Source organism: Priapulus caudatus, unplaced genomic scaffold, assembly GCF_000485595.1.
Source record: "Priapulus caudatus unplaced genomic scaffold, Priapulus_caudatus-5.0.1 Scaffold118, whole genome shotgun sequence".
In the NCBI taxonomy this organism is placed as follows: domain Eukaryota; kingdom Metazoa; phylum Priapulida; class Priapulimorpha; order Priapulimorphida; family Priapulidae; genus Priapulus; species Priapulus caudatus.
Window position 1 is genome coordinate 155,241 of NW_014577179.1, and position 246 is coordinate 155,486.

Below are 246 nucleotides of genomic sequence, written 5' to 3' on the forward strand. Positions count from 1 at the left end.
GGGAGCGAGGGATGGAGAGATGGGGAGCGAGGAAGGGATGGAGGGAGGGAGGAAAGGATGGGGAGCGAGGGATGGAGAGATGGGGAGCGAGGAAGGGATGGAGGGAGGGAAGAAGGGATGGGGAGCGAGGGAGGGAGAGATGGGGAGCGAGGGAGGGATGGAGGGAGGGAGGGATAGGATGAAGGGAAAAGGGAGAGAGGGAGGTTCGCGCAGCATCGTATAACGCGAAAACGCCCTACTATAGTC